This window comes from Drosophila montana, unplaced genomic scaffold (genome assembly GCF_035044405.1).
Source record: "Drosophila montana isolate Dmon_TW-CO22-7 unplaced genomic scaffold, ASM3504440v1 contig_3846_1, whole genome shotgun sequence".
Taxonomy (NCBI): Eukaryota; Metazoa; Arthropoda; class Insecta; order Diptera; family Drosophilidae; genus Drosophila; species Drosophila montana.
This window is the reverse complement of record NW_026998718.1, coordinates 313,713-328,372: the sequence shown is the minus strand read 5'-3', so window position 1 is coordinate 328,372 and position 14,660 is coordinate 313,713.

Here is a 14,660-nt window from a genome sequence, read left to right as displayed (position 1 = left end):
TAGGGAAAATGAACTGGGGAAAAACAGATGCGAATGGGCCAGCAGCAGGCAGCGTTTATGTGTATTTGTCTACCGTAGACCCGACCCCATTCAAATGATATTACTCGTCATCGAACTATCGATAATTTCCCGATTTCCCTGATAAATATCAATTTTTGAGGTCCTTTTTTATGTATTTCTCGAAGATTATAAGGACTACGTATGGTATGAGTTGGGTTTCTATGTATGTATGTGTAACACGGAATTTGAGAGTATATTTCGAGTCACAGCTGAATACAGGGAATCGGCTAGTCGGGCATTTTTAGGGCATTTTTACAAAGTTGCCACATTTTGTTTTTAAAATCTTTATCGAAAACTGATTGGGAATTGTAAAGTAATTAAAGAATGGGCATTTTTGTTATTTTCTGTTATTCCCGAACAGAGTCGACTCCATAGATTTGTGATTATTTTGCTCATGTCACTCGAAATGTAAGTCTTGTTTATGTTTAACTTTTCAAAAACCTTCCACCCAACTATCATCAAAAAATTACAACACGTGTTTGGGCTAACACCGTAAAGACAGGACAGAAAAAAACAAGCCGCGCATTGTTTTGCCCACTTTTTTAATGGCTGTTGCCGCAAAACAAATCCCACGGTTTGTAAACTCTGTAAAATGTTATCTCTAATGCTTGGAATTTAAATTTTTGGCGCATAATTTACATGAACATTAAACGAGCAGCAAACAGCGACATCCACATGAATGATGAGGCGTCGGCACGCGGCCAACCGCAGATACCCTGCCTTCTGCCTCCTGCCTCCTGCCTCCGTCCAGCCGTGGGATGTGCCAACAGGCAACTATTAAACGCTTAATGGCAATTTCATTGTATGGCCAGATATTAGTTACCCGATAGCCGGAGCGAGTCACGGCCACATGTTTTGTTGTGATTACATGCGAGTTGACACGCCGATTTGCCGCCTTTCTAGGGCGTCTCCGCCACGTGACCAGGTCACGTGTCGTCAATTCGGCCACAAACAAAATGCTACAAGTTATTCCGCCCGCTTAACCCCGCAATGCCCTCTATTGGAGCATGTTAGCTAAGCAAAGTGGTTTGAGACGAGAACTAAATGAGGTTGATTTCCATTTCTGGATAGAGTATATAAACTATAAAACTATCGTCGCAGAAAAATCTGTTTAAATGTTTGTCTTGTTAACATTTTTTTGAAAATAGTTTTTCTATAGAATGTTTTTCATTCCACATTAGAAGTATATATCAATGTAACGAAATGGACTGTAATGGAAGACGTATTTTAGACATTTGCTTGATTTTGGTCTCGCTTAAGAATATTTACAAATTTCAATTATTAAATTAATTAATATTTGTTCATATAATTGTACTTTCAGAATTTGCGCCTTTTTTCACATCATTCAATCAAATAAATATTAAGTTAGATTTGTATTTCTGTAAGGGTATTGAAGTGTCGCCTAAGGTTAGAAATTTTGTTTGGCTACTGTTTGTGCCTTTTAATGTAATCAAATTATGAAAATATAATATGAGAGCGTCCGTAAGTCAAGTTGCCAAAATGTTGAGTGATTGTTTTCGCACTGCCTCCTCTCCCCCTCCTCTCTCCCTGGGCCCGCCTGCTGTGATTCACTTAAGCCACCCCTTTGGGGGCGACCAAATAAATTATATTTAAAATGCTAAGCCCCGGTACCCGTAACCAGTCCCTCGGCAGCGTACTCCTCCCAGTGGGTGTTTCTATTTCAACACTTGAGACCCAGTCAGTTCGCTCCAATTGGATTTATGCCTGCGCTTAGAGGCCCACCAGGGTGGTTGAGAGTTGTGGGCTTCGTGGATTTGCTGGGTCGCTGGGCTTTTCGGTGTCGGTGTCGGTGACTCGTCAGACCGCCCACGAGGATTTGCTTATTACTTTGAAAAGCATTAAACTCTTACACAATGTTGCTTTCGTGTTGTTTTTGTAATTGGTAGCCCTGCAAGACTGTTTTTTTTTTCTTTTTGCCTTTTCTGTTGTCAAAATGACACATCACGAACTTTTTTAATTTGTTTATGATAATTTACGTATTATGTAATGTTCTGAGACATGTCTGGTAGTCATTTATTATGGAGAGAGGGCACCATATTTTGGTAAAGATTAGTTTGATACAAGAGTAAAGTAATTGATAATGTTGAAGTTGAATAGAATATAGATTTATATTAGTATTTATGACTTTTACATGTTTCTCTTTACTTTTACATACAAAAGGATGTAGAGCAAATCAAAAGAAGAATGTTCAGTACCTGTCGCTTTAGAGCATAACTGAAAGGACTTCATTAATTGATAAGCATTTTGAGTCCAGTTAAGCGCCAAGCACAGTTTCCACATCTATTTAACTTCAAAGACGAGTCCCTGGCTCATGTGCAATCAATCTCAGTGTTGTGCGCAATATGCGCACATTAATTAATTTGTATTAACATACACACACTCACGCAGTTGTTGTACAATAATTAATCAAATCAAATGCATAAGTTCCAGTAATCATATGCGCTGTGATGGTAGCAACAACTGGAAAATCAAATCAAATCAGCGCCCAAAATGCGCTTAACTTGCATGTCAATTACAGCTGGCGAATACAGCTCTCCCCCCTCATCCCCTCGCCGGCGTTGGCTCAGCTAATATTCAAAGTCAATCGGCGGAACTCATGAACTTGTCGCACGGGGGTCGCAATAATAGATCGGGGTTTTGGGCCACGATTATCCATGCCTCACGCATCAAATATATGCAAATCGAATGCGAATACGGAAATTGGCAACGCGGCAAACGGGGCAAACGGGGCAACTGGATATCAATATAATTTTCATTTTGGCCAATTTCATGCTAAATATGCCGCCATTTGCGTTTAATAGTTGATAAGCCCACAAAAAAAAAGACGCGCGCGCGAGATGCAAATTCAATTTTGCCAGCTGAGTTGTAGCTGCAACGAATTGATATACCCTAGCTGAGGTTTCTATAATCTTGTCATCGATTATGAAACGCATTGAGATAGCTTATTTAAGCCCACTTCTATATTTGATTGGCCCCTACTGAGCTGGGTCTTAAGAACTACTTATTTATGTTGATGAATCTTTAATGAAGCCTTCCTTTGATAAAAAAAACCTTTTAGTTCCAATTCAATTTGAGTGAAAAACAAGAGTGAAAAACGGTTTAGCTTTTTCTAATATCTATAACTGCTATGTGATATCGCAATATTAAAACCTTATTATTTTCTAAAAAGTGTGCAAGCAAAGATGTTTTTCACCCGTTTTCCACACTTCAAGCTTAGAGCTCTTGCCGCTTGATCTATGCGTGGATCAATCAGTCAATCAGTCAGTCAGGATTTATGTATGTAGTGTTATGTATTATATAAAGATAAGATATCTTATATCAGATAATCATATAGCATATAAATGCCGAAATCGAAGGGACATGGTCTAAAAGGGTATTGAATTTAGGGCTCGATGTAGACAGCTGCCTTTTTAATAGTTAGCCATTTTTTTTATTGCATTTTGAGTGGGTTGCCTTGGCTTTTGGCTGGGCGTCAGGCTTTTTTAATTTTTCTAAAAAATGCATTGTCAGATCTGTGCCGAGATTTATGCACACGCAGCTGTGTGTTGTAATTTTTAGCATAGATTTCGATTTTTCTTTTTTTTTTTTTGTTATTTCTGTTTTATTTTACTTTTTTTTTCGTTTTTAGATTTTTTGCCGCTGGCCGCGATTTATTGTGCGCAATTTTTTCTATCTTTGCGCGCTGGACGCGCACATTGAAAACGAATCACGTGAAATCTAAATAGCATCATAAATCAGAAAACGACGGCAGGTTGCTTCGCTGTGGATTCGCTGTGGATTCGCTGGATTCGCTGGAATCGCTTGGACTCGCTGCTGTGCGTTGCACTCGGTTTTGGTCTCCCCGTTTCGGCCAGACAATGATAAATGTTGGGCCCCCGTTCCGAGCCAACCCGTCTCAAAAAAACAGAATGGCGAATGCGTCGCTCGACTCTCATGTGTATGAAAATGGCAAATCGCTAGACGGCCTTTGATTGCGCGAAACTCCCCCTTCTTTTGGATATCGTGCGGAATTTGGAAATAAAAAAAAAAACCAGGTAGCACCGGTCATTTGCTCAGCATGTGCCCCAGGCATATAAATGCAAATACCGCTCTCTGGCCGCCCATAAATATAACTGGGGGTGTGGCCGTAGTGGGCGGCTAGTTTTGTCCTTGGAGACCATACAAAACGGCAATGCCTTATACGCCCTTTGTTTATTTATTGACGCCGTGTAGCTTGCCAATTCTTATAACTTGTGCGATAGTCTTTCTATTTTACTGTTTTTTATTTTTTGTCTTTTTTGCTATGATTTATGTTAGATGAAGCGATTGCCAAAAGTTCACTCTAGGCATTTTAATGCGCTTTTAAAATATACCTATATACTCCAGAAACTAGATCAAATAGATGGAGTCGGTTATCAAAACTGTCGAGGGCAGGCTTTTATTTTTTTTACCTAATTGTGGTAGTAGATTTTTGTAATTTTTAATATTTTCAAAATAATATTTAATTTTGTTTAATTTGCCTTGGAAATTATTCTTGCGAATCTTCCTGATTTTATTCAGATCCCCAAATAACCTGAATAAAAGTTACTCAAAAAATATGAATTTCTTCCAAATATTTTTACTATATCTCAACCCACAGAATGCAATTTCTTCCCAAGCAATTTCCAGAGCCAAACATTTGACTTTGATTTTCCTAATCATACGCAAAGTGATTTACATCGGCAGCAACTGCTAAGCGGGTCGTTCGAGGGTCGCACATAAAATGAGATTGTTTTAATAATATTGCGAGTACTACTCGCAATTACTTAGTCACACCCGAACCCGTACAGCACTTGACTCATTTGGCCAGCACATAAGCAGATTAATTATGCGACTTTTGCCATTTGCCGCGCACACAGATTTTCAGCAAAGGGGGTCGCATGTGGTCGCCATCATGATGGGCGGGTATGGGGCGGAAGATGGGGAGATGGGATTCGGGTTCTCTAATTATACGATAAGCACAAATTGACCTCCAGATGCGGCAGCCTATTTACCCTGCTGTAAATACTACGGCCGTCTCCGTATCCGTATCCGTGTCCGTGTTCGTGTAATGTTATTAATACATAAATCTGAATATTAATTTCGCCTCGCCGTCCGAATTGGATTATGAACTCTCATATGGTAGAATTGGTTGGGCCATTTATAAGGCTTTCAGTTTAGCGGCATTTTCGGTTTATTGTTTGTAATTAGAATTAGAAATTTTGTGTGTGCATTGCGTTTTCCTTTTATTGCTGTTAACACATGCGTATGCCATGCCATTATTATTTATAAAAGTTAAATGTTTCCCATTCGTAAGCACAAAATTAAACATAGTTTTTGTTATGTTTCGCTGGAAAATATTGGTTAATATTGCGCCAGACTTGGACTATTTTTGCGCCTTATGTGTGGCACATTAAAATTCTTTATGAGTGGGTCAGATTAATTGTGTATATCTTTTTGTCCGCTAAGAAATACTTTGGGGGGGTGCCCAACAGCCTGTGCAGGGAGTTAAAGACAAAGTAAAATAGTCCCTTATCCTGAATAAAACCCGTTTCAATATACGAGAGATTTACAGCATATTTTGTAGCATAGGTCAATATATCCAAAAGATTTCAAACCATAAAAAAATACCATTACCAATACATAATCCCAAGAACTTATTTTGAGCTTCAGTTACCTAGCAAATGTTTGATGACAGTTTTCTGGGCTATAAACCAAACTAAGCTCACAATTCAAGTGTTACTTTATTTATTTGCCTATTTACCTCGAGCTGGGCAAAAGTTTCTTTTGAAACCACAAAGAAGCAAACAACCCAAAAACTAAGCAGAATAAACTAATTGCAATTAGAAACTGATTTACTTAATTTGTTTACTTTGCGGTGTCGTTTGCCCAAAGATGTGAGCCAAGTTCCAGATTTATGGATGTGGGCAGATTTTTGGCATATTTTCGCAAAACACAACTTTAGACATTTGCGGTTGTCTTTTGTGCCAAAGCAAAAATGATTGAAAATTTATGGAAATTTGATATTCAGCCATAGCTTGATTAGCTAATTGATATGGCTAAGATATTCGTTAATTATATTAAGTTGTGTTGGTAGAAAAGTAAATAGAGCGAAAATGATATATATTTAAAAACTTACCAGCACTTGATGAGTTATTTTTCCATAAGTGGAGTCTCTATAGAGAGTAATCCTGTTTTTGCAAACGAAAATCTGTAAAAAATTGAAGAAAAAAACTATTTTAAATCTGTTGAATTTAGAGAAATCACAAAAATTGGATAACAATTTATTGTCAATTGAAGTAAAATCAAACCTTTTGGCAACTATCAAAACCCTTTAAAGTGGCAGCATTTGCTGCGAATCTGGCTCTGATTTATGTCGTCGCTCTTTGCCCAACTTATGATCAAGTATATTTCATTTAACCATCCACTAAATAACGTGACGCCTTGCGAAATTCTAAGTAGGAACATATATCAAATGGGGTAGCAGAAAAGTGACGTATCCATGCATTACCACAAGTTGCCGTGGCTAAAGTCGCTGACAAAGCTTTTAGTGTCAGTTGAAGCAATTCCGTGAATGCCTCTCCCTAAGCCAGGGACCTCCCATGGCTGCCCAAGTGATAATTGAATTAGAATATGGCGTCTCTCACACACACACACACACACAGGCACACGCACACAAAAGCACTTGGCTATAACTTTGCGGAAACAAAAAATACAACACATGTGCGACATCATTTGGACTGGTTTCCGGCTGGGGTTGGGGCCGGGCTTTTGGGTGCCCGGGGCTGTAGCCAAAGAAATATTATGCTTTTAACAATTTTAGCATTTTCTCCATTTACATACATCTTAATTATTTCTCAAGATGGTTTTTGTGTGGATTACAAAAAGACACAAACACACACACACACGCACGCACACATACTAAGGGGGTATAACATGTGTGGCAGAGGGTTGTAAAATTTAACTGGTAGCATCCTTGGCGTCGTCGTCATTTATACATTTGCATTGCCAGCTAATTTGCTTAAATGTTTTTAGGTGCCCCGCTCGGCCCTCCGAATCTGCTGCAATAATAATAACGTGCGACTTTGTCGTTGAGCATATTTTTACGATTTCCTAGATTACGACATGAGAGGATTTCGCTAATTACTTCTCCTCGCACACACACACACACACACACACACACAAACACACATGTGTGTCGGAGCAGGGGGAGCGGGGAGTTGTGGGTTTAATTAGCGCTGTGCAACATTAGCGTCCCTTATTAATTTTCATGCGCAACTCCTCGACCGACAAATATTAATTGCAATTTAAATGTTATCGCAGAATTTGAATTTGGCGCCAACACAATATATCAGTTGCTTGCTGGAAATCAATTTGAAGTGCCGCGGCGTTAATAGTATCAATTCTAAAATGCTCTTTGAGTAAGGGTATTCAATTGCACACAAATTCAAAAAGTCGCAGCCAGTCACAGTGTAAAAAATGACAATGCCATCAAAAGCTACCCCTAATTATGTGCTTACCCTAAATATGATCGGTTAATGATGGCGTAAAGAATGAGCAACGATATCAATGAGAGACAGAACGAAAGAGCGCGAGAGAGAGGGGAAAGAGAGAGAGAGAGAGAGAGAGAGAGGGGATCAACCCTCAGTTGACTTTCTGTGCATGTCCGAAAGTCAATTGGGAATAATTAATTTAGCTAAAATCCTTTTGTATTCCCCATTCAGCCGAGTGTTTTGCCACGTTTTTGATGAGGGACTGACAGTGGCTGTGAAAAGTAATTTGTGCACTAATAACGCATCGCTATATGATAAATAAAATACACTGCAAGAAATTTAGCTAGATTCCTCGATCATAGTAGAGTGAGAAAAGGATTTGAATTCAAGTCTAACAAGTTGTTGATAAAGAAAATGGTAATGTTGTAAAAGGTTTTTTCACATGTTAAGTGTTGTGAAAGGTTGTATGGAATAGTGTTGATAAATATCCATTAAGATAGCTCTGTTTATACATAAAACATAATGAAATTATATTTTATATTATATTATTTATTTTTATATTACACTGCCTCAGAAATTTTCGCAACTTACCCTACAATTTTCCGCAGTGTAATTTCGTCCGCTTTCCCCTATATCCTATATCCTCACACTCATATACATAATCGCATTTACACTAATTGGGTGACGGTGATCAATCAAAAAAATAAAAAAGAAACAAAATAGAAAAGAAGCAACCATGGAGATGAACTTCAGCAAGAGTCGGGACATTGTCAAAGCAACAGTCGCCCGTAAACCTGAAATTGAACTCAATGAACCGATTTCCGGTTGTGCGTGTGTGTCGGGGTACCTGAACCAGATTGTGCATTTCGCTGGCGATAAACCCCTCAACTGTAAAAACGGAAGCAATGCGACGCAGCTGAGTCGACTTTTGGCACGACCTGAGTTCCCCCCAGGAACTCGCTGCCTTTCTATCTGTTGTCACCGCTGCCATTATCCTTGCTAATTTCGCAGCTCAATGGGTCTTTGGAATTGCATTTGGCTCTATCATTCGGGTGATCTTTAATTGCGCAGCTTGCCAGCGTATTACAAGCAAAACGATAGACCCGATCTCTGGCCAGAGACGAGTCCGGGTATTAAGTGTGATAAATGCGATTTTAAAAAGGCCCGAAAACAGGCTGGCCACGTTCAAGGGAGTTGATTTAAGTGCACACAACTTTGATACAATTTGTTATCGTCTTGTTTGTTGTTTATTAATTGATTGCCTTTGTATCCTTTATGACATGTTGATTTTTATCAGCAAAGCTACCTTCCGTTGTCTTTGGCCGGCAAAAAACCCAGCTGCCGATTGCCGATAGAAAGTGACGTCACTTTTAGCGCTTTAGATGGGAGACAATTCGCATTCAGTCACGCAGAAAGCGCCATGCAGGCATATCAAATGGTGTGGAAAAAATGTATTGAAAAATTGTACGTATTTCCACAAAAAATCATAACATCTGCAATTAATCCGGCTGTCAGTTCACCGATTTCTAGACTGAACCCAAAATGTCATTTAAGGGCTAAACTGTCGCGTGAACACGAAATTGATTTTTATAGATATTTATAGATTAAAAATTTTCCACATAAGCACCAAAAAAATAGAAGGACGAGCATTTGTAGCATAATTTATTCGATTATTTCGATTTGCTCTTTTTTCCTTTTATTTTTGGTTAGGTTGCAACCCTCATATGTGAAAGATTATGAACTTGAAATGGTAACAGTGGCAAACAGCAAACAGCAAACAGCAAACACAGAGTCCATGTGGGACAGTAGAAGCGAGAGAGAGAGAGATAGAGAGAGAGAGAATATGTGGCTGGATTTTATGAGTTTGCTTTTGCTAGAAGACAACCCACCCGGAATTGAGTTACTTGCTGCTAAATGAGGGACACTTTCCAGCCCAGCCCATTAAATTAAAAGGCCATAAATTAGTTGGCTTTAATGTCAGTTGAAGATTTTCGCAGGCAGTGTGAATTGCATCAACTCTCATTGATTGCCTGCCCTTGCCGAATAGTTTATTGAGTTCGGTTACCATTTTATGCGTTTTTCATTGAATTCGTGTAGCTTCCTTAAAGTTGAGCCAAGTATCCTGAGCCGAGATAAAGTACATGATCATATTATTAAAAGCGGCGTTAAGAGAACTGTTTCTATAAACCAAAATTGAAATGTTAAACAAAAGGGAATATTTAAGATATAGCAATTAAAATGTATATTAAGTACTATATTGCTTAAATATCAAGATAAAAGAATTAAATGTTGAGATAAAAATTGGTTTTTGAAGTAGTTAAAGGTATATTAACTTTTCAAACATCAAAGATCATATCATTAACAATTTGACTGTGCAATTAAGTTTGTTTTTAATGTCTCTTTTCTCTTTAAACTTGGCTTTTAAACTTAGCTGATTGTCTAGTAAGACCTAACAATAAGTATTAACACATTGACATAAAAAGGTATAAGTTCTTTAGTCAAATTATATGCGCAATGCTATGCCTAATTTTTTCAATATTTTTGGGAGGTATCTCAAAATTAATTTTTCTTGCTCTGGTCATACAAGAAGAGATGATGACGATTTACTTTACTCTACATTAGGCATATAGTAGAATAAAAAAGCTTATTTACTCGAAATTAGTTTATATATATCTTAAGTGCTTTGTTAAGAACTAAAAAATCTTGGAATATTATGTTTAAATATAAAAATCAGGTGGGCCAAACTGAATCTTTATATTTAATGGTTCCGTTCATGTTTTTATAATATAATAACTTATATTCCAAAGAGACACCAATAACTGTTGATGCTGATAAAGAATGGTTGCACCTCATATGGTCAGAGGTGTCTCCTTTTGATTATATCGCAACAATACACACTATTTTGCCCATTTGTAATGGGTGCAGGGTATTAGAATGAAATTCGCTACAGTCATATTTAAAACCTTAACGCCTATTAATAACAATAGATGTCTGTCTGCTTCCGATTTGAGGCATAAAAATGGACAATTAATAAACTGTTGCGTAGCTCATCGGACGAGGTGACAAACGTTTAAACAATAGAAATTGATGAGATCCTGTAACGCATGCATTATATGGCAAATTAATTGTATTCCCCGCGCTGCCAAATTGTCAATCAAAGAGCAATAAATTTAGCAGCTGGGGAAGGCGAACGAACACCAATAAATGAGGCGAACATCGTACAGAAGAGAATATTGTTATTATAAATAACGGCAAACGGATGAAGAGAGAGGGAAAGAGTAAACGGATGAGAGCTGAGAGTGCAATGATTGTTACTAAAAGATTCGCATTCTTTCCATAATCTACTTTGGGAAAGTACAAAAACAAAATGAAGGCAAGATACGTTAGGGCTAAGTAAGTAGCGCACATCAAGCAATTACAAAAAGAACAACAAAGTCACAACTAAAAGAGATACAACTACGGTTGCTCACACACACACAGGCACACACACACAGGCACACACACACACAGACACCCAATATATATGTATGTGTATGTATAAAATGTTCAAATCATCAAACAATAAACTCAAAATGGACTCCGTCGCTTGTCGCACGTTTCGTTGCTCATTTTCATGTCGAGCGCGTTAAAAAGCTAGCTCCCCACCACTCACTCACTCGTTCGCTCGCTCGCTCGCTCGCTCTCTCTCTCTCTCTCTCTCTTTCGCTCTCTGGTGTGTTGGTGTGCTGGTGTGTTTTTCTTGTGCGCAGTTTCCACGCAACGAAATGGAATCGAACGCAGGAAACCGCTTGGCATGGCCATTTTGATTGCAACCCTGCGCATGGCTCACTTACAGTTAGGGGCGTGGCCAGCCACTTGCCTCGCGTGCTCAAAGACTCACTCAATTTGAGCGTGTGTGGTGAAGATAATGAGCTGCTCTGAGCTCATTGCCTTGGGCCTGATTACATTTTGACCTTCTCTACTTTTTTGGGGAATGTTTTTGTTTCTTTTCTTGCGACGTGTTTGTTGCATTTTTAATAGGCTACCAGGGTAGCTCATTAACAGTCTAAGTTGATTGGGTCCGCTTGAGATTTTTAATTAAAAAATTTTAAAAAAGAATCTGGGCTGGGCTGGCTAAATATACATATATATATGAATATCTAGCAATGCAAAATAATTATTATTAAGAATTTTCATTCAAATTCAATTAGATATCAAAATTATTTTAGAGAATACAAACTTTTTGCCATGCCAATAATATCTACAAAAATATTTCGATGGAAATGAGTAGAGTAGAACTCAAAGTAATAGACTAATTTGAACAAGTGTGATAAAGGCAAACTGAATGGACAACAAATGAGATAATATTGAAACATTTCTATGAAAAAGCTAATTGCCAATAGGATTAAAAGTATATAATATGGTGAAACACACTCAACTAAATTATTGATAAATTAAATGCCTCTTATTAAAGCCATCTTCTTTTTTTTTTATTTTCTTTTGATTATCTGTCATCTTGCTAACTTTAATACAAGCATCGCTTATGAATGGAACCGATGCTCATTAAAATGAGATACGCACATTGTTTAGCTATAAACATAAACAATAATTCAATTTAATGTAAATAGCAAAAAAAGAAACAAGCGAAAGAACAAGCAAAAAACACGGCATAATCAATGTCGTCTGTCTGTACAAAAAAAAATACAGATGACAATACCAAGAGAGAGCTCCACACACACATATACACCCGCACACACACGCTCACACAGATCCACATGTATATGGACATCCCCAAAATAGACAGAGGCAACTTGCAATGCTCGTATATCAGCATTGGAATCCACCCAGCAAACCCTAACAACGAAAACAATTTGGTAAGTTTTCGAAAATTTGCTGCACAAGCGACGGCAATGGCGACTGTGTTGCTGTGTGTGTGTGTGTGTGTGTGCGTGTGAGAGTGAGTTGGAGAGAGTCTAATCCTGCGAGCGGGACAGCAATACATTTTGGGAAGTCCATGTACAAAGCTTAGAAATAGACAGACAATAAAAGCTTCATGAAGCGACATTGCCGCCATTCGCCATTGCGTGTGGGAGCGAGCAAGCGATAGACCATCCATGAAGTTTCTGTTGATTTTTATCATTTATCGATTTCGAATTTGTGTCGAGGGACAATTTAGTAGACCCCATTCCAAATCTGTCTGTGTGTGTGTGTGCCTCTGTTTCAGCGCTCCCGGACATTCATGAGGTGTCAGTTGAATAGGCGGCCTGCGGGACAACAAGACTGCGGGACTGCGGGGCTGCGGCGCCTGCAGGCCAAACAATTTGATGGCCAACTCCACTGGCTGACTGGCTGTGTTTTTGGCATTGGCAGATTGGCATAGCTGGCCTGTCATTGTCAGCCTAAATGCCCCGACAGCGGAGTACATTTTTGGCCAGGCTGTGTAGACGTCTAACCAGTATATATGGCTATTTATGACTCTCACATGTTCTTCTTCCCGTCATTTTTCACGTTCTCCATAGAGGCCAAGCTATTGAAATGCAACTCGCTATTTATTGATCTCTGACTAACCTTTAAATGCAGCTTAGAAACTGCATCACGGGGTTTTTTAGAGAAGCAGAGATTGGTAATAGAAAATATATATTGGGTATATATCAGAGTAAACCTCAATAGTACTGTACGGCTTTTCTTATAGCTTAACTAACTCTTTTGTGCAGAAAGTCAAAGCAAAAACTCAAGCCCGAGAATATTGACTGTTCTTTGATGTTTGGCAATCGGAAAAGCGCCTCTAAAAGACGTGGTCGTGTATTTTTAAAAGCGGTTACCCGGCCCTGCTTGGTTCAAGTTCTTACTTTACATTTGGAACATTTCTTTTCCAATCATTTCTCACATGAAGAAAATATAACCTTACAGCCTTCAGCAGTAGTAAATTAAATCTAAATGTTTTCTCAATACTTGGGTAAAGCTTCTGTTAAAAATGCACAGCCCCTTCTTTCGTACGATACATATTTCGAGTATAGTTTAAGGTCTATGCGGACTTTCTAGAAAACGATTCCAAACTTCTTTGCTATTAAATATTTCGCATTGATCTTTCTAATGATCCGCTCTATATTTTATGCAATTCCCTCTGGTTCATTCATCTTTAAACTCAACAATAAAGCAATTAATCAATTTTATTGACGTACCAGACACAAACAAAGCGAACCCGAACCAAAGTGGAATTCGCAAACCCAAAGAGACCCTCGGCAGCTTGCAATTTTTCAGCAAGCGGATTAACAGGATCCCAAACTCAAATGATACACCAGGGACACGTACGAGCGAGCAGTTTGTTGTGTGATACTGAAATTCTATTAACCTCAGGCTCAATAAGCGGCTTAAGAGGATTTACCTGAAACCGAGTGATCGCAACCCGAACGGGGCACGTAGCTCATATATATACATATATAGTATGGCATACAGCATGTTCCATATAACATTTACCATACGCCTGCGCAGCTGGAACGAAATGCCAAATTCAAAGGCAATTCACACTCGTTCGTCAATTGCTGGAAGTTGACTTTAGGCGCGTACTAAAACAAAAAGAAAAACACAATGAACCGAGACCAGGTCCTGAAGCGGAAGTGTGCGGAAGTCTTTGCTGAAAGGAATCGCAACGACAAAACGTGCCTGTTGCCCTTTGCATGAGTTTGCAGATTGGCTCCGAAATAGATGCCAACTGGGTCTGCGACTGAGGCCCGAGCATTTAATAATTGATGTTTGATCTGGAATTTCACAACGTAATACGGCGGCTGTTTACTTTGGAGCGTACGAGTCCGCTAATGGCTCGCCGAGGCAATTATCGGCGGTATGCTAATGGTATTTTGAATAGGTCATAGTCGGGCCTCTCTCTTCCGCTCACTCTATTGGGCCATTGTTTGCACAAAGCTGGAGAGCCAGAAAAACTTTAAGTATGATAAATGTAGCTCCATTAGGCACGGATTCATACACACAATAAGAGTTCGGTAGTGATTCCAGCATTGCAACAGTCATTAGCGGCGGATCCTAACAAGCCTACCCATGGACACTCGTAGAGTCTAAGGTGTCCAAGGTGTTGGCCCTACTTGTTGTTCTCTT